This window comes from Alligator sinensis, unplaced genomic scaffold (assembly GCF_000455745.1).
Source record: "Alligator sinensis unplaced genomic scaffold, ASM45574v1 scaffold42_1, whole genome shotgun sequence".
NCBI classification, from domain to species: domain Eukaryota; kingdom Metazoa; phylum Chordata; order Crocodylia; family Alligatoridae; genus Alligator; species Alligator sinensis.
In genome coordinates, this window is record NW_005842860.1 from 404,070 (window position 1) to 413,213 (window position 9,144).

Below are 9,144 nucleotides of genomic sequence, written 5' to 3' on the forward strand. Positions count from 1 at the left end.
GAGGGTCCAGAGGAGGGCCACCCGCATGATCAGGGGGCAGCAGGGCAGGCCCTACGAGGAGAGGCTAAGGGACCTGAACCTGTTCAGCCTCCACAAGAGAAGGCTGAGGGGGGATCTAGTGGCCATTTACAAACTAGTCAGAGGGGACCAGCAGGCATTGGGAAAGTCCCTGTTCCCTGTTGACAAGAAATAACGGTCACAAGCTGGCAGAGGGTAGATTTAGACTAGATTTCAGGAGGCGCTACTTCACTATCAGGGCAGCTAGGATCTGGAACCAACTTCCAAGAGAAGTAGTGCTGGCTCCTACCCTGGGGGTCTTTAAAAGGAGGCTGGATGAACACCTTGCCGGGGTCGTTTGACCCCAGTACTCTTTCCTGCTGTGGCAGGGGGTCAGACTTGATGATCTGCTCAGGTCCCTTCTGACCCTACCAGCTATGAAACTATGCTCCAGGCCATCATCAACCACTGTGGAGCCTTGACCAATATGAGTACCAGCTGAGTGAGCAGTGCCCACACTGCCCACATCTTTCGCAACTCCACCCTGCCAGCCCTGGTGGAGAGTGGGCACTTCACACCAAAAGGTGCCAAACCTCTAGCTGTGTGCTTTGGCAGTCCCACCTCTCCTCACTGGGGACCCGCCTACCTACTCCTCCCCTGGCTCATGCAGCCATACACCAGCCAGCTGAACCCCCATCAGGCACACTTCAACTGGTGCCTGAGCAGTGAGTGCGCACAACAGCCAAGAGCCTATCCTCCTGGCAGTAGCATATAGGAGTGTGTAAGCAGCATCCCTGCTGGGGTCCAGGCAACCGCATGGGGTCTGGCTGGTAGCGGCACAGTGGCAAGGGGCCTGGGACAACATGGTGATTTAGGCTAGGTAGCCACACCACACAGGGGGCCATCAGGGCCAAGACTTAGCTGGGCCAAGCGGCGGTCCCTGTGATGGGTCAGCTGGGTGAGCACAATGGTGAGCAGGAGGCTGGGTAGTGGACGTCACTCCTGGAGCCTAGGGCTGGAGCAGCCATGGTATGGTGGGCAGAGATTGCAGCAACAAAGCTGCCGCCTGCTGCTACCTTGCTTTGCACGCTGCTCCAGGTCAGGAAAGCAGGTGGCCAGAAGCAGCACTGGGGCTGCCTTTTAAACATGGCCACCAGCCACAGGCAGCTGCAGCTGGAGCCTCCAGCTCCCCCTGGCAGCAGCAGGAGGCAAGTGCAGTGCTGGCCAGGGCAGGAGCATACTGCTGCCATGAGGAACAAATCTGGTCCCGCCTCCTTGCACATGTAGATGCCTGCCTGGGGTGGGTTTACTCTAGAATAATTTATTTTAAAGTAAACCCAAACCACAGCATTTGCATGTGTAGATGCATCCAGTAAGACTTAACACTTAACTCTACCGTGGAATTAGTTCACCAAAAAGTTAATGCATCACTTCTAAACATAGCAGATCAAGTGGGGATGGGGGGCTCAGCTGGTGACTGCCTGTGCCAGGGCCTGCCCAGCTGACTTACCATGGTCCCTGCGCACCCATGCATGCATGACTTCCCACCTGAGGCCGGGCAGTGCACAGCCCCCTGTTATAGTGCATGTTATCTCATAAATGTTACAAACTCTAAGAAAAAGCCTCTTTTTCCTGGCTCTACAGGTCCGGCAGCTGCACACAGAGGAGAGGCACCAGCTGCCAGCAGGGATAAACTATCAATATCACCATCGGCCTTGGCCAAGGTCCCCCATGGGCTTAGGCTGAGGTATAGAAGCACCTCCACTGGCCAGGAGCCCCTGTCCTAGCCCTCCTGGCAGGACCGCTGAGCAACAGTCCAGGTGTTGCCAAGCCTAGGCAGGTGCCTGCAGTGCCCAGAGCAAGGGCACAGCACAGAACAGGCAAGCAGGCGGCAGGGCTATACTGGGGACTAGCGCTGGGGTCCAGGCAGGCTGCCAGATGCCTGGACCAGCTGGAACAGGACCCAGTGGCCAGAGGCTGGCTACTAGGGGTGTGCAAAGCAGGCCCTATTCGATTCGGATTTGGATTTGGCTGAATTGAATCAGGGACAGTGATTAGATTCGTTGATTCGGATCACTCTCCATGATTCAATTCAGCCAAATCCAAATCTGAAGATTCAATGCAAGGTTGGAGAATCAGCAATTCAGACATAAACACAGCTTTTAAAGTTTTTTCTACATAGCTTCAGGTAGCAGGCATGGCTCATGATCGCTGCGATGCTGGGAGTGCAGGGGGACCCTCCACATGCTCAGCGGCAAACCCGAAAGTGGACCAGAAGTACTTCTGGACCACTTCTGGGTCCGCCCAGGATCGTGCTGGGGGCCCCCCATATGTCCCTGGCTCAGCAATCAGCCACAGAGGGACCCTGAGTGCCCCCCCCAACCCAAGAGGCACCAGTCGCCAAGCAGAGGAGGCGCAGGGGGGGCCCCCTGCACACTTCACGGTGGACCCAGAAGTAGACTGAAAGTGCTTCTGATCCACTTCTGGGTCTTCTGCCAAGCACACTGGGGAGCCCCTCGTGCTTCTGTGGGACACTCCATGTGCCCCAGCACTGCAGCACTCATGAGCCCCTGCTACCTAGAGGTATGTAGAAAAAACATTTAAAGCTGTGTCTATGTCTGAATATCTGAATCATTCTGAATCAGTTCGGAGAGATTAAAGGGTCCTCTGATTCAATTCGGATTTGGAAATTCAGCCACCAAATCAAGCCAAATCGAATCAGGGACTGAAGCTTCGCACAGCCCTACTGGCTACATGTGGCCCAGGGTGCTTGCAGGCCTGGCAGACTCCTGCAGCACCCAGCAGAGGGGCACAGCATCGGCCTGGGAATGGTGCTGGGGTGCAGGCAGGCTGCTGTAGCTGTCCTGGGGCTTCTGTGGGGACATACAATGGCCAAAGGCTGGCTGCAGGTGGCCCAGGGCCCCAGCATCACCGCAAGGCTTTTAAGGGCCTGGAGCTGGAGCAAAGAGCCACACCAGCCTTGGGGCTGAAGAAGCTCCCAGCCCCTGAGCACTTGGGCTGGGCTGCAGTTGGCCCCTGGTGGTAGGGCTGACTGGGAGCATTTGGGTTCTGTATCATCCAGACACCACAAAACCATCTGTTTCAAATAAGTGTCCATCTCCTTTATTCCCTGTTACTTACTACCAGGGTGGATCAATGTTCAATATTGCTTGCCACAACATCTAAAAAAAAAGAGTAAAATAATTGTCTGTCACATCCAGGCAAAGTCCTGAGTTATAAAGTTCTTTCTATGAACAAGTTTAACTTCCTGATCCTTGGGACATGGATTTATTGTTAAAGATTGCAAAAACTACATAAGGGGCTGTATAAGCAATGTCTGCATTGCAGGAGTGTGATATGTAGGAAAATTCAATAGAAAATACAAAATACTGCAGCTCAGGTACACCCAAGGGTATGCCCTGATCCCAATTACAAGGGGGTGGTGAGAGGTGAGGGTGGTCTGGGAGGGGTCACCACCACTGACTTGCGGTTCCCTCCTACCTCTATAGACTTAGACTTGAGACAGGCTCTTAACTAGTTACAGTATTTATTAACATATAATATACATAAATATAAAACTAAATATTATATATATATATATTTATACAAAGGACATTAACCAATAACCAAGGTCAAACTCTAAATAACACTGTGGGAGAATCACTCCCAACCACAACCCACAGTGAAAACAATATATATCCACAATGAACCCACAGCTTCCCCATCCCACAGTAGGGAACCCATACTCAATTAAAGGGTCACAAAAAATATAACAGCGGACATGTGATTTTACCCCCACAGAGGAACAGCTGCTTCTTTCTTTAATGCAGAACGATAGGCATCAAATGAGCCCCTACCCAGTTATGGGACCTAACGTTCAAGAAAAACCAACAAGGTGTTTTTCAGAAATTACTTTCTCCTATGATAGCACTATTTACCCATCACAAATAAACAGTTTCAGCAGCATCACACAATACATTTCAATATATGGCACAATCACAAACAATCTTAATAACATCTACTCCTTAATATAGTCCATGACCCATGGCAAGAGACAGTCCTCCTTCCAATAGGGTCCTGGGGGGGGAGGGGGGGGGGGGTCCAGGAAGCACCAGGAGCCCCTCCCCTTAGGGCCTTGAGTGGACTAGGGGCTGCTCACCCAGCCTTTTATCTGGGCCTGCCTGCCCCAAATGTCTTTCTGCTGTGGGACCCAAGGGCCCAATGACTCACGCTCCCTCAGGTGATGGTGGTCCAGGTGCAGCTCGCTGGGGACTCCTCCGCCCTGCCGCTGGACTGCCCCTCCAGACCTTCCCTGTGCTACTATGCTCCTCCCCACCCTGTACCCCACTCTGGGCGCCAAGGGCTCAGCTCCTCTCAGCTGCTGCACCACCGCCGCAGCACTACTATTTCCCCATACCCTGGCTCTTGGCACTGAGGGCTCTTTTAGCAAAGGCTGGGCCCTTCAGGCTCTGGCCATCCAGCCTCATGCCGGGTGGCTAACCCAAACAGCTTCCGCTGTTCCCTGGCTCTGCTCCCTCATGCACCACCCTGCACACCGTGGGACCTGGCCACTTGCCAGGAGATGGGGCCAGAGTCACTCCCAATGACCTTGCCCCATGTGCTGCCCCATGCATTTTGTAGCCCACTGGCCCTCTGGGGTTGCAGGCTCGAGCCGCCATTCGCAGCTCTCAGAGCCCAAGCTCCATGTGTCGAAATGTGCACGTTCAATTAAGGGCATGATTCAAACAAGCTACAAAGTTATTACACATTTTTGGTGGAATAATTTTGTAGCTTATTGTTTGTTTTCTCATTCCATTAATTGGTTGAACATGTAGCTGGGTCACAACTTAAGGTGTGATTACATGGTTAATCGTGCCTTAAGTGTAATGTATAGGGGGGCCTAAGGAATAGGATCAAGACCTTCCTCAAAAAGTTTGTCTTTCAACTTGGCTCCATCTCCTGGCATTTAAGCACAGCTTAAAAGAAAGCTTCGTGGACTCCACCAGGATCGCCTTGATTCTCTGAGATATGTGCATGGCATCCTGCCATGGAAGCTCAGCTGCCATGCTCTTAAATGAAACAACTTGATGTGTGTGTGTGTGTGTGGCAGGGGGTGCTTAGATACTGATAGCAAATGCCCGTGTGGTCTCAAAAAACAACTCAGACATTTGTTTTGATATGTGTCAAGTAAGACCATAGGCCTGATTTTCCTCTCAGTCACACTAATGTAAATCAGCAGTAACTGCACCAATGTCAGTAGAATTTCACTGAAATAAAGCTGATATAAGCAAGAAGAAAATTAGCTTCTCTATTCAAGTGATCCCATTTGGCAGACATCAGAGCCATCACTAGGTGTTTGAATGACTATCCCCAGCAATATGCCCCTTTCAAACTTGTGAGCTTTTTCTATACCTATCACACATGGAACAGAAAGAGTCACTTTCTGCCAGATGTGCACAGATCCTACAGGCTGTCTCCTGACCTCTGTGGAGGCAAGGATGTGAAGGAGCACTGGTGAGCTCTGCATTGGTGCTGGAGCAGCACAACTGTGCTTTAAAGACTATGACTTTAAAGAGGTCTTCCCAGGCCCAGCCAGGTGACACAGATGTGACCTCACCCCTTGACACATTTATATGAACAGCTATTGGTTTGACTGCCACAAGCAATCATCTTCATTAGGTGCATGTCAGTAGTAACCTGTACACTACATAAAACACACAAAAAAGAAATCGCTGCCCAGAAGATCTTAAATTCTAGATCAACTTCTTAAGTTACTGTAGTATATTTGTGAAGACTCAAGTCATGCACCAAGCTGTGAGTTAGCAGCAATGTTTGGAAGTCCTTAACTGAATATTAGGAAGCCCTTGGGCTATAATTTTCCAAAATGCATAAATATAGTGCCTAACTCCCACAACACCTTTACAGGGGGCTTGACACAGAGGGTAGGGTAGCACACATCTCATTTTGTAAGTAGCATAGATCTCAGTTTGTAGGTCAGCTAGAGACCAAATGAAATAAAAAGAATGTTAAATACTAAACTCATTGGGCCTCACAATCCCACACGTGGAACTTGTTAAAAAAATAGGATGGGCAGGTAAAACTCTATATTGGGCTCTATAGATCCATTGGCATTTTTGGAGAAGCAGCAAAATCAGACCATGTATCATCTTAGTTAACCCTCATCATTACATGGTATCTGAGCATCTCCTTTTGTCACCATTATGACCACAACATCCTCGTGAAGTACGAGGAATCTCCCATTTTACAGATGTATCAGTCACAGACACTGGTAAATTAAGCCTCTCCCAAGGCATATGAGGAATCTACAATTCAGCTCAGAACTGAACTTAAGCCTTTCCAATCCTAGTCCTGTTGCCTAAGCACTGTACCAGCCTCTCTGCCCCTTTAACTACCTCTGGATAGCTCAAGCACATTAATAATTCAGAGATTTTGACCTAATTATCTGCTGTTGTACTGGAAAACATGTCCTTTAACAGAGAAGAGGCAAAAAATTGCTTGAATGCCTATGAATAGAAAATAAATTGTGCTAAATATAATTTCCTGGATATTCAGAGGAATAAAAAAATAAAGTGACAGAGATAATCAGTCAGCGCTTGTAACGGCTTTGCATCCTGTCCCTGCTGATCAGAGGATACTGCTTACATTTCACTCATCCTTGCACCCTTCTTCAAAGCAGAAGCATGGTTAAGACAACAATATTCAGCATTCCCTCTCCCTTCATTGCATTGCTTCATGCTGGGGGGCAGCCTCAGCATTTTTGTTGCTGCCTTTGGGGTTGTTTAAAAGTCTGTTTACTGACTCCAGTTCATTCCGCAAGGAGAAAGGAAGATAATGAGCTCACCGAATGCTGAGAAGCAGCCTTCCCCAGAGAAAGCAGCAGCGATCATCACATCAATCTGCAGATGTCATCAGACACGCTGTAATGACCATCAGCAAGTCAACAGAAGTCAGAGGAGAAATTAAATAAATGGAGAAGACAGAGATGGTAGCTTATTTGTTTGCTTTTCTCTTCCTCTCCACAGACTATACCTTCAGGTAACAGCTTTATGGGAAACAGTCAGATCAAATTTATAATCTTTAAGACCACATAAATTCATGTAATTCTTAATTAGGTTTCCCAAGAGCAGGAGAGAATATACAGTAAAGCACTTTGGGTAAGACAGACGGAGTTACAAGGAATGAGGTCTGAAAAGAAAAGAAAGATCAGTACTTGATTCATAGTCTGCAGAGGATGAGGTGGGAGCAAATGCACACATGTGAAGTTGTGTCCAATTGTCCCAGAGCATCATCTTTATGTTATTTCATACTTTTGTCTACCTATATATAAGCACTGCCATTCTGCTTTCATAATCTGAGATATAGCACACACAGGAAGCTCTAGATTTACTGTTCTTCTGAAAGGCTAGAGTGGATAGAGCCATAAGAAGGGAAGAATGGCACAAGGCAGAACACTTTTGCCAAGTCATACACAACATAGACAGCAGTGTTGAGTCAATATCACGCAGACACCAAGGCAGGTTGGATGTACAGAATAAGCTGCTTCTTCCTTACTTGAATTTCAAAGTCCACGTTCTAACCGCAAAGAAGCATAACTCCAGTACAGTCGATGGATCTTAATTTGATCCCAAATCTTTGGTCTTCAATGCCACCTACAACGGAGGTACAGTGTTATTAATCTATCTGCAACTCCTCCTATGGAGTTCCAGGGGTTAAAAGCCACCCTTCTTGAATTGCCTAGAGTGATTCACCTCTGCATTATCTGCCCCTCACAACTCTCCCTGGCCAATGTCACAACATGCTTCTTACTGTTTAAGATGTAAATTATACAGTGCACAGAGCTTTAACCATTACATTTCCCAAATTTGCTTCCAGCTAGGCAGCCTCAAGCTTGAATGTAGAGTTTTTGCATTACTCACTCTGAATTCCCTGGAAACACACATTTAAGTCACTCTATGGAAGATGGAGTCTCAAAGCAACACTAAAGAAATTAAGCCATGTCTCTCTCTGATGAGGGGCATTCCAGGAGCCAAACCCCTTCATAAACTGAACCTGTAACTTTATTTTGGTGTACCTGCCAACCTACTTAAGAGACAAGCTGACACGTTTATGCTAATCTTTATAGCAAGTCTGCCAAATAACTTTCTACAGTGATCTGGGGTCACTTGTAATCAACATCAGCTTCTGGTAAAACAAGAATAAGGATCTCTAGAGAACAGCAATAAGTAATTCATGACCTACCTGCATCTCAACCACAAAGATCATCAGAGCAGTCTGAGTTCAGTCAGGCAGCAGCAGTCTGTCATCATGCCCACCCCTTTGCCCTTTTAAAAATACAGAGACTGTCTGCAGCATGAGTGGAGCCTCGACTGCCTAGAGGGGAAATGAATGACTCTGCACTTGGCAGAAGTCTCTGGCTGGTTGACAGTGCCCAGTGCTGAGTCATTGACCTTGGGAATCCATGTATATGGCAAACTGACAACCTGAAAAGCAAGTTATGGGGAATAGCAATTTCTGGAACTACTGCTCTTCTCATTTTGGCTAAACAGAGCACCAGGCCAGAGTGGAATCTTCACAATTCCTCCAACATCCTGTTTTGGACATAGAAACAGATCATCTAAGAAGCCATGTATATTTGTGGCTGGAAGAGCCAAGATTATGCTCTTGTATCTGCAGCCTTCTTTGTCCTTTGACAGAGCCAAGTAGGAACCAATGAGTTTTCAGATCAGAATTACAGCTGGCTGGCTGACACAGCAAGTCTGTGACTTAAGGTAAAAGTTATAGTATGGAAGCTCTTAAGAGCTGCATATGTTTTTGCATGGCAAGGAAATAGTCTAGTCCTGCCAGTCATCATTTGTTGGCCTGAGGGACCTGCTACTCCCCCCATAAAATATAGATGAGGTTGTAGCCAATTCAAATTCAACTGCAAAGTTGTGAAATTCTCTCGCCACTGCTCCACCAGTGCTAGTAACAATGGGAGTACCAGTAAATCCATGAGAAATCCATGTCACCACACCAGCCTAGCCTGCCCTGAACATGTCTGTGAGTTGTTTCATCACAGATCTCCACTTGTGACAGCATCCTGTGCAAAAATGAGAAACTGAGAAAATGGGTCTGGAGAGAAAAACC

The 9,144-nt window shown here is 47.9% G+C and overlaps 1 protein-coding gene across 3 annotated transcripts in view; it reads right to left on the minus strand.

The window, feature by feature from the left end:
* Window positions 1–8,389, minus strand: part of LOC102369765 — a 242,441-nt gene extending 234,052 nt beyond the window's left edge. The window contains exons 1-2 of one of the 3 annotated variants that reach the window (XR_003091790.1): window positions 8,257–8,389; window positions 7,570–7,667 (exon numbers count right to left, since the gene is read on the minus strand). The gene's annotated coding sequence lies outside the window, so the exon portion shown is untranslated. Of the gene's footprint in view, window positions 1–7,175; window positions 7,668–8,256 lie in introns of those variants that run through there. The other 2 variants (XR_003091789.1, XM_025191803.1) reach the window with 2 other exon arrangements.
* Window positions 8,390–9,144: the final 755 nt, after the last annotated feature.